The sequence below is a fragment of the Sus scrofa genome, chromosome 6, assembly GCF_000003025.6.
Source record: "Sus scrofa isolate TJ Tabasco breed Duroc chromosome 6, Sscrofa11.1, whole genome shotgun sequence".
Taxonomy (NCBI): domain Eukaryota; kingdom Metazoa; phylum Chordata; class Mammalia; order Artiodactyla; family Suidae; genus Sus; species Sus scrofa.
Window position 1 is genome coordinate 163413761 of NC_010448.4, and position 10904 is coordinate 163424664.

Sequence of the window (10904 nt, forward strand, 5' to 3'; positions counted from 1 at the left end):
GGTATGATTCCTTCTTGAGTTGGACCAAGAATGCAACTCTGCAGATAAGGGCCGCAACGCAGACATCAAAGGTGGCTATAAAAACATTTTCTGATAAATGTAGAATCATTGCTATTTTACATCAGTTTTTCTAGGAAGATATTTCAACTTGAATTGGTCTTTTAAAATGTTAATTATTTCCTGGTTTTAAAAAGTAATACTGCATAAAAATTGGAAGACATAAAGAACTCAACATGAAAGTTAACACTTAAGATAACTTGCGATATTCTTGCATACCTTATTGCAATAGTCTGTGCATTCTTATGAAGTTACTAGTTTTGGGTTTTGAGGGGGCCATACGCACATCATGTGGAAGTTCCCAGGCCAGGGATCAAGCCCATAACACGGCAGTGACCCAACCTTCTGCAGTAACAACACCAGATCCTTAACCACTGCACCATAAGAGAACTCCAAACGTCATTAGTTTTTTAAGACAAATTTTGTATGTTACTACTTTAATGGTAACATACTCATTTCTTAATTTTTCCAAAATGATGTATAAATATATTTTTAATGATTCTCTAATACTGCACTGATGTACAGTGAAGTAATTTAATCATTCCTCTGTGTCTGGACATTTAGGTTCTTTTCTCATTGTGCGTGTCTACGATATGTTTAAACTGAGCAGAAATGTATTTGCACCAAAGGCAAGTTATAGGATCTGCGTACGCAGCGTACAAGCAGAAGATTCAGAGCAGGTTATAGGATCTGCGTACGCAGTGTACAAGCAGAAGATGCAGAGCGGGTTATAGGATCTGCGTACGCGGTGTACAAGCAGAAGATGCAGAGCAGGTTATAGGATCTGCGTACGCAGTGTACAAGCAGAAGATGCAGAGCGGGTTATAGGATCTGCGTACGCGGTGTACAAGCAGAAGATGGAGAGCAGGTTATAGGATCTGCGTACGCAGTGTACAAGCAGAAGATGCAGAGCGGGTTATAGGATCTGCGTATGCGGTGTACAAGCAGAAGATGGAGAGCAGGTTATAGGATCTGCGTACGCAGTGTACAAGCAGAAGATGCAGAGCGGGTTATAGGATCTGCGTACGCAGTGTACAAGCAGAAGATGCAGAGCGGGTTATAGGATCTGCGTACGCGGTGTACAAGCAGAAGATGGAGAGCAGGTTATAGGATCTGCGTACGCAGTGTACAAGCAGAAGATGCAGAGCGGGTTATAGGATCTGCGTACGCAGTGTACAAGCAGAAGATGCAGAGCGGGTTATAGGATCTGCTTACGCAGTGTACAAGCAGAAGATGCAGAGCAGGTTATAGGATCTGCGTACGCGGCGTACAAGCAGAAGATGGAGAGCGGGTTATAGGATCTGCGTACGCGGCGTACAAGCAGAAGATGGAGAGCAGGTTATAGGATCTGCTTACGCGGTGTACAAGCAGAAGATGGAGAGCGGGTTATAGGATCTGCATACGCAGTGTACAAGCAGAAGATGCAGAGCGGGTTATAGGATCTGCGTATGCGGTGTACAAGCAGAAGATGCAGAGCGGGTTATAGGATCTGCGTACGCAGTGTACAAGCAGAAGATGCAGGGCAGGTTATAGGATCTGCGTACGCGGTGTACAAGCAGAAGATTCAGAGCAGGTTATAGGATCTGCATACGCAGTGTACAAGCAGAAGATGGAGAGCAGGTTATAGGATCTGCGTACGCAGCGTACAAGCAGAAGATGGAGAGCGGGTTATAGGATCTGCGTACGCAGTGTACAAGCAGAAGATGCAGAGCGGGTTATAGGATCTGCATACGCAGCGTACAAGCAGAAGATGCAGAGCGGGTTATAGGATCTGCGTACGCAGTGTACAAGCAGAAGATGCAGAGCGGGTTATAGGATCTGCGTACGCGGTGTACAAGCAGAAGATGCAGAGCGGGTTATAGGATCTGCGTACGCAGTGTACAAGCAGAAGATGCAGAGCGGGTTATAGGATCTGCGTACGCAGTGTACAAGCAGAAGATGGAGAGCGGGTTATAGGATCTGCGTACGCAGTGTACAAGCAGAAGATGCAGAGCGGGTTATAGGATCTGCATACGCAGCGTACAAGCAGAAGATGCAGAGCGGGTTATAGGATCTGCTTATGCAGTGTACAAGCAGAAGATGCAGAGCGGGTTATAGGATCTGCGTGCGCGGTGTACAAGCAGAAGATGGAGAGCAGGTTATAGGATCTGCTTACGCAGTGTACAAGCAGAAGATGGAGAGCGGGTTATAGGATCTGCATACGCAGTGTACAAGCAGAAGATGGAGGGCAGGTTATAGGATCTGCTTACGCAGCGTACAAGCAGAAGATGCAGAGCGGGTTATAGGATCTGCGTACGCAGCGTACAAGCAGAAGATGCAGAGCGGGTTATAGGATCTGCGTACGCGGTGTACAAGCAGAAGATGCAGAGCGGGTTATAGGATCTGCGTACGCAGTGTACAAGCAGAAGATGCAGAGCGGGTTATAGGATCTGCTTACGCAGTGTACAAGCAGAAGATGCAGAGCGGGTTATAGGATCTGCGTACGCAGTGTACAAGCAGAAGATGGAGAGCGGGTTATAGGATCTGCGTATGCAGTGTACAAGCAGAAGATGCAGGGCAGGTTATAGGATCTGCTTACGCAGTGTACAAGCAGAAGATGCAGAGCGGGTTATAGGATCTGCGTATACGGTGTATAAGCAGAAGATGGAGAGCGGGTTATAGGATCTGCTTACGCAGTGTACAAGCAGAAGATGCAGGGCAGGTTATAGGATCTGCGTACGCAGTGTACAAGCAGAAGATGCAGGGCAGGTTATAGGATCTGCGTACGCAGTGTACAAGCAGAAGATGCAGGGCAGGTTATAGGATCTGCGTACGCAGTGTACAAGCAGAAGATGCAGAGCGGGTTATAGGATCTGCGTACGCAGTGTACAAGCAGAAGATGCAGAGCGGGTTATAGGATCTGCATACGCAGTGTACAAGCAGAAGATGGAGAGCGGGTTATAGGATCTGCGTACGCGGTGTACAAGCAGAAGATTCAGAGCGGGTTATAGGATCTGCGTATACGGTGTATAAGCAGAAGATGCAGAGCGGGTTATAGGATCTGCGTACGCAGTGTACAAGCAGAAGATGCAGGGCAGGTTATAGGATCTGCGTACGCAGTGTACAAGCAGAAGATGCAGGGCAGGTTATAGGATCTGCGTACGCAGTGTACAAGCAGAAGATGCAGGGCAGGTTATAGGATCTGCGTACGCAGTGTACAAGCAGAAGATGCAGAGCGGGTTATAGGATCTGCTTACGCAGTGTACAAGCAGAAGATGCAGAGCGGGTTATAGGATCTGCGTACGCAGTGTACAAGCAGAAGATGGAGAGCGGGTTATAGGATCTGCGTACGCGGTGTACAAGCAGAAGATGGAGAGCAGGTTATAGGATCTGCTTACGCAGTGTACAAGCAGAAGATGCAGAGCGGGTTATAGGATCTGCTTACGCAGTGTACAAGCAGAAGATGCAGAGCGGGTTATAGGATCTGCGTACGCAGTGTACAAGCAGAAGATGGAGAGCGGGTTATAGGATCTGCTTACGCGGTGTACAAGCAGAAGATGCAGAGCGGGTTATAGGATCTGCGTACGCGGCGTACAAGCAGAAGATGCAGAGCGGGTTATAGGATCTGCGTACACGGTGTATAAGCAGAAGATGCAGAGCGGGTTATAGGATCTGCGTACGCAGTGTACAAGCAGAAGATGGAGAGCGGGTTATAGGATCTGCGTACGCAGTGTACAAGCAGAAGATGCAGAGCGGGTTATAGGATCTGCGTACGCGGTGTACAAGCAGAAGATGCAGAGCGGGTTATAGGATCTGCGTACGCAGTGTACAAGCAGAAGATGGAGAGCGGGTTATAGGATCTGCGTACGCAGTGTACAAGCAGAAGATGCAGAGCGGGTTATAGGATCTGCGTACGCGGTGTACAAGCAGAAGATGCAGAGCGGGTTATAGGATCTGCGTACGCAGTGTACAAGCAGAAGATGCAGAGCGGGTTATAGGATCTGCTTACGCAGCGTACAAGCAGAAGATGCAGAGCGGGTTATAGGATCTGCGTACGCAGTGTACAAGCAGAAGATGGAGAGCGGGTTATAGGATCTGCGTATGCAGTGTACAAGCAGAAGATGCAGGGCAGGTTATAGGATCTGCTTACGCAGTGTACAAGCAGAAGATGGAGAGCGGGTTATAGGATCTGCTTACGCAGTGTACAAGCAGAAGATGCAGGGCAGGTTATAGGATCTGCGTACGCAGTGTACAAGCAGAAGATGCAGGGCAGGTTATAGGATCTGCGTACGCAGTGTACAAGCAGAAGATGGAGAGCGGGTTATAGGATCTGCGTACGCAGTGTACAAGCAGAAGATGCAGAGCGGGTTATAGGATCTGCATACGCAGTGTACAAGCAGAAGATGGAGAGCGGGTTATAGGATCTGCGTACGCGGTGTACAAGCAGAAGATTCAGAGCGGGTTATAGGATCTGCGTATACGGTGTATAAGCAGAAGATGCAGAGCGGGTTATAGGATCTGCTTATGCAGTGTACAAGCAGAAGATGGAGAGCGGGTTATAGGATCTGCGTACGCAGTGTACAAGCAGAAGATGCAGGGCGGGTTATAGGATCTGCGTACGCAGTGTACAAGCAGAAGATGCAGAGCGGGTTATAGGATCTGCGTACGCGGTGTACAAGCAGAAGATTCAGAGCGGGTTATAGGATCTGCGTATACGGTGTACAAGCAGAAGATGCAGAGCGGGTTATAGGATCTGGGTACACAGCGTACAAGCAGAAGATGGAGAGCGGGTTATAGGATCTGCGTACGCAGTGTACAAGCAGAAGATGCAGAGCGGGTTATAGGATCTGCGTACGCAGCGTACAAGCAGAAGATGCAGAGCGGGTTATAGGATCTGCGTACGCAGTGTACAAGCAGAAGATGGAGAGCGGGTTATAGGATCTGCGTACGCAGTGTACAAGCAGAAGATGCAGGGCAGGTTATAGGATCTGCGTACGCAGTGTACAAGCAGAAGATGGAGAGCGGGTTATAGGATCTGCTTACGCAGTGTACAAGCAGAAGATGCAGAGCGGGTTATAGGATCTGCTTACGCAGTGTACAAGCAGAAGATGCAGAGCGGGTTATAGGATCTGCGTACGCAGTGTACAAGCAGAAGATGGAGAGCGGGTTATAGGATCTGCGTACGCAGTGTACAAGCAGAAGATGCAGAGCGGGTTATAGGATCTGCTTACGCAGTGTACAAGCAGAAGATGCAGAGCGGGTTATAGGATCTGCGTACGCAGTGTACAAGCAGAAGATGCAGAGCGGGTTATAGGATCTGCGTACGCAGCGTACAAGCAGAAGATGCAGGGCAGGTTATAGGATCTGCGTACGCAGCGTACAAGCAGAAGATGGAGAGCAGGTTATAGGATCTGCGTACGCAGTGTACAAGCAGAAGATGGAGAGCGGGTTATAGGATCTGCGTACGCAGTGTACAAGCAGAAGATGCAGGGCAGGTTATAGGATCTGCGTACGCAGTGTACAAGCAGAAGATGCAGAGCGGGTTATAGGATCTGCGTACGCGGTGTACAAGCAGAAGATGCAGAGCGGGTTATAGGATCTGCGTACGCAGCGTACAAGCAGAAGATGGAGAGCGGGTTATAGGATCTGCTTACGCAGCGTACAAGCAGAAGATGGAGAGCAGGTTATAGGATCTGCGTACGCAGCGTACAAGCAGAAGATGGAGAGCGGGTTATAGGATCTGCGTACGCAGCGTACAAGCAGAAGATGCAGGGCAGGTTATAGGATCTGCGTACGCAGCGTACAAGCAGAAGATGCAGAGCGGGTTATAGGATCTGCGTACGCGGCGTACAAGCAGAAGATGCAGAGCGGGTTATAGGATCTGCGTACGCAGTGTACAAGCAGAAGATGCAGAGCGGGTTATAGGATCTGCGTACGCAGTGTACAAGCAGAAGATGCAGAGCGGGTTATAGGATCTGCGTACGCAGTGTACAAGCAGAAGATGCAGAGCGGGTTATAGGATCTGCGTACGCAGCGTACAAGCAGAAGATGGAGAGCGGGTTATAGGATCTGCGTACGCAGCGTACAAGCAGAAGATGGAGAGCAGGTTATAGGATCTGCGTACGCAGCGTACAAGCAGAAGATGGAGAGCGGGTTATAGGATCTGCGTACGCAGCGTACAAGCAGAAGATGGAGAGCAGGTTATAGGATCTGCGTACGCAGTGTACAAGCAGAAGATGGAGAGCGGGTTATAGGATCTGCGTACGCAGTGTACAAGCAGAAGATGCAGGGCAGGTTATAGGATCTGCGTACGCAGTGTACAAGCAGAAGATGCAGAGCGGGTTATAGGATCTGCGTACGCGGTGTACAAGCAGAAGATGCAGAGCGGGTTATAGGATCTGCGTATACGGTGTATAAGCAGAAGATGCAGAGCGGGTTATAGGATCTGCATACGCAGTGTACAAGCAGAAGATGCAGAGCGGGTTATAGGATCTGCGTACGCAGTGTACAAGCAGAAGATGCAGAGCGGGTTATAGGATCTGCGTACGCAGTGTACAAGCAGAAGATGCAGAGCGGGTTATAGGATCTGCATACGCAGTGTACAAGCAGAAGATGCAGGGCAGGTTATAGGATCTGCGTATACGGTGTATAAGCAGAAGATGGAGAGCGGGTTATAGGATCTGCTTACGCAGTGTACAAGCAGAAGATGGAGAGCAGGTTATAGGATCTGCGTACGCAGTGTACAAGCAGAAGATGGAGAGCGGGTTATAGGATCTGCGTACGCAGTGTACAAGCAGAAGATGCAGAGCGGGTTATAGGATCTGCTTACGCAGTGTACAAGCAGAAGATGCAGGGCGGGTTATAGGATCTGCGTACGCAGTGTACAAGCAGAAGATGCAGAGCGGGTTATAGGATCTGCGTACGCGGTGTACAAGCAGAAGATGCAGAGCAGAAGGATTGTTCTTCCGTCCTTGTTTGTTTGTACCAGAATTCTCTATTGTTTGCATACATTTTAGCCTCTGTGCCATTTTCAGAAGCTTTATTTTTCTCACTTACTTTTTGGTTTGGATAAGACTTAAATATAAAATCCATCTGTGAAGCATATTGTATACTCTCATTGGAGGCTAAAAACCCATTTTTAATTAAAACTTTATCCAGCACTCATGGTTCACTTTGTCCTGTCTTTATTATGAAACACTTCAGCCTTCTCCCTAAAACACATATGTCTTATACATTTCAAGATGTTCCTAGCTGCTCATGCAGAACCAGTTTCTTTATCCTGTTAGCTCACGCCATATGTTCTGGCTGTGCACTTCGCTTCCCTTTCTGGCATTTGTGTGGGCAGCATCTTGTATGTAAGGCAAGTTAGTTTTATTCCTGTCTCTTTCATAAAACTTGTCAGAAGGTAAACCAGCAAACTGGAAACACTGACGGATTCTCCGACATGTTGTTAGGTTATACAGGACGATAAAGATGTAGCCTTCCCTAAGGTCCTAATAATTAATGGATTAATTAATAAGATATGAAGAGAAAATGTGTCTAGTGAGATTTGAAGTCTTCCCAGATACGAGTAGTAATAATTAAGATACTGTGGGTGCTCATTGGCAAGAGCCTGTGTTACATACACTGTAATTCTTGAGTGGTTATTTTTAAACCAAAAGTAAGGATGGCGGTGAGGGGAGAGGAAGCATAAAAATCAGATTTTTTTCAGCCACACACTATCATGCTCTCATCTGAAAGTGTCTTTGCAGGATGGCCCACACCATACAAGTGGTTTTTGAGATAACTGGTCTTACACTTCAAGTTAGGGATAGTCAGAGATAAACTAGCTTAAAAAGCAATGATGCTTCAAGTTGACTCTGAATTGGAAAAAGGATTAGCTCTGACGGCGGCATAGAGCTAGAAAGTTTTCTTTGCCTTTAAAGGGAGCTATCAGTCGGGATAGGCTTTATATTCTTTATTCTTTATAAAGTCCCCAAATAAAAAGAACTCTACCCTTTGAACCCTAATGTGTGGATTCTGAATATCTGAATTTTTCCAATAGTTCTGTTATACTTTAACTAAAATGTTTTCTTAACTATTGACTGAAACATCTAAATTTTTCACATCCTTCCTAACCTCTTTAAAACAAAGGCTACTGGATGTATTTTAATATATATATTTTTTTCTTTTTAGGCCCACACGCATGGCATTTGGAAGTGCCCAGGCTAGGGGTCGAATCGGAGCTGTACCTGCCAGGCTCCACCAGAGCCACAGCAACGTGGGATCTAAGCGACACCTGGGACCTACACCACGGCTCACAGCAAGGCCGGATCCTTAACCCACTGAGTGAGGTGAGGGATCGAACCTACGTCCTCATGAATGCTAGTCGGTTTTGCTACTGCTGAGCCACCACAGGAACTCCCTATTTTAATGCATTCTTGCAGGTTTTGGCTTATGAATCTGAACATCAGTTACCGTATCAGCCAATGTAAATGCAGGGCGATGGAGGTGGAGGAGAATGCTGCGTGCCAGCAGTGACTGCATTTTCAGCATTTATGCTGCTTGAGTGTCAGTCCTTCCCTGGCTGACCGTTCATCTCATTATTCCAGAGTTTCCTTCCTTTTCATATTGTCTGTGTATGATGTAGAGTGGGCTTGGGGACCCGGTTACCAGTTTATGCGCTTGTCTAAAAGAAGACTGCAAGGGTCCTCTTAGAGAGGTTTTAGGTACTGGCCTTTTGTTATTAATTTGGACTGTTACGAGGAGTTTTCATTTGCTTCTTGTTCCGTCTGGGTGGATGATCCTGCTGGGTCCACAGAGTGTAGGTGTTAGTGGAAGTGTTAACAGTCTCTCCAAATCCAGTGTAACAGTTAAGGATAAAATTACTTGGGCCCAAAGTTCTAACGTCATATAAATTTTAATATGAGAGACGCCTAAGTGCATTTGGACCACACTGAGCTTATTTCAGATGATGGTTTACTGTATCATACACCGTCCACCCCCAGATGGACCAGAATGCATGTCTTTAATTCTAGCATCGCAGAACTGATGGTGCAAAAGATTTACCATTAACTCAATACGGACGTGACGGTACATTTTATTTACCCCATGGTGTTTCCTCGCTGAAATGCAAACCTGTCTTCAATGACAACGCAAATGAAAGAGCACAAGCATAGGGCTTTGTGTATTCTGTGCTGCCATCCTGAAATGGGCTAATACATTTTTTATTCCTTCAGTAACATTTCACCTTAATTTCAGTAAAGACATTCAGAAGTGTATAGATTTATACAGTTGATAAAAGATTTCCTCTCACTGGACTAAGACATAGAGAACTACACCTCCCATAGACAACGTTAGTTGGTCAGAGAAGGATTTCTTTGACCTTTATTGAGCAGTTATTTGCTGGGGAAAGCGCCAGGTGCCAAGGAAAGGGGGTCCAGTGATGAGAGGAACCCCATCCCTGCTCCGGGGGAACTTAGAGTCCTAAGGAGAAAGGGACGAGCTAGTGGGTTACACTTCAGCCTGGAAAATCCTATGGTGAGTATAACTGAGACAGTCACGAACTCTAGAGGCTAAAGGAAGAGTGGAAAAGGAGAGGAAGGCGGGTGGGGTGGGTAAAGGGACAAGTGGGTAAAGGGACAGTCACGAACTCTAGAGGCTAAAGGAAGAGTGGAAAAGGAGAGGAAGGCGGGTGGGGTGGGTAAAGGGACAAGTGGGTAAAGGGACAGTCACGAACTCTAGAGGCTAAAGGAAGAGTGGAAAAGGAGAGGAAGGCGGGTGGGGTGGGTAAAGGGACAAGAGGACGTGCCCCTTCCTCGTCTCAAGGAACAAGATAAATACATGTCCCCAACTCAGTGCTGCAAATACTAGCGCTGTATTTGTTACACATTTTTAAATGCTGTGATGAGTCTATCTTGGAAAACCAGAAAATATCCAGGTATGGAGTACTCTGCGGACAAAGGGAAGATGAGGTTAATTCTGCTAGAGGAAGAAGGGGTGCAGGGAAATTTTTATGTGGACTTTCACGGATGCCTGGGATGTGGGGAGGCAGAGATGTGCAAAAGGATAGTAGAGCCAAAGGGAGCCGCTAGAACCAAAAGAAGTCCTGGTAATAGGACACTGTCACTCTGCCCCAGTGAGCTCTTGTGTCTTACAGCAGAGGCGTGGGGTAGTAAGTTAGAGTCCTGGCTTGATTCAATCAGCCTGGTTTGAGTCCTGTTTGTATTATGTGCCGACTATGTGAGTTGGTGGCAAAGTGCTGAATCATTCTATGCCTGCACGACTCCCTTCCTCACCTGAAAAAGAGAAAACAAACCCATCCCAGGGCTGCCATGTTGCCCCAACTGTGGGTGGTGTCATTCACATGGTGCCCAGGGGCCCTATTGTGCCAGGTTGGGAGGACAAAGCAAGACAATACACACTAAACATTTAGCACAGTGGCTGGCACACGGTCCGTGCCCGATTAACTTGAGCTACTGCTAATCAGGCAGCCACAATTTTAAAGAATGAATCCATTTGAAATCCCTTTTATTTATAAAGCCTTATATATCTACAACCTTGTTAATCAATCTATGTATTCTGGAGATTAGTTTAAATACAATGCAGGATATACTTTGCTTAATTTTATGGGGCTTTAAAATATATTGTGACAGAGGTGACCAAAGACCAAAGCAAAACAAACAAAACAAAAAAATAAATCCCTCTGAAAGGTTGCGAGTGAGCAATTATTGTCTTCAGTCTTGGTTCATTTGATTCATGGCAATGCATAAACATCTCAACTATACTGATCATTACGAATAAAACCTATAATCTGTGACCATCCAGTGTTTTCACTGGGGAGTTTTTCTAGCGCAATTTTGTGACCCTGAAATTTAAAGAGGTTTATT